This window comes from Monopterus albus, unplaced genomic scaffold (assembly GCF_001952655.1).
Source record: "Monopterus albus unplaced genomic scaffold, M_albus_1.0 scaffold110.1, whole genome shotgun sequence".
Classification (NCBI taxonomy): domain Eukaryota; kingdom Metazoa; phylum Chordata; class Actinopteri; order Synbranchiformes; family Synbranchidae; genus Monopterus; species Monopterus albus.
The window spans coordinates 11,206-11,448 of NW_018127990.1; positions in this window are offsets into that span (position 1 = coordinate 11,206).

The window sequence follows — 243 nt, forward strand, 5'->3', positions numbered from 1 at the left end:
CTCGGGCATCTCTTTCGGATGCCTCCTGGGCGCCTTCCTAGGGAGGTGTTCCGGGCATGTCCCACCGGGAGGAGGCCCCGGGGAAGACCCAGGACACGCTGGAGGGACTATGTCTCTCGGCTGGCCTGGGAACGCCGCGGCATTCCCCCGGAGGAGCTGGAGGAAGTGTCTGGAGAGAGGGAGGTCTGGGCATCTTTGCTTAGACTGCTGCCCCCGCGACCCGGCCCCGGATAAGCGGAAGAA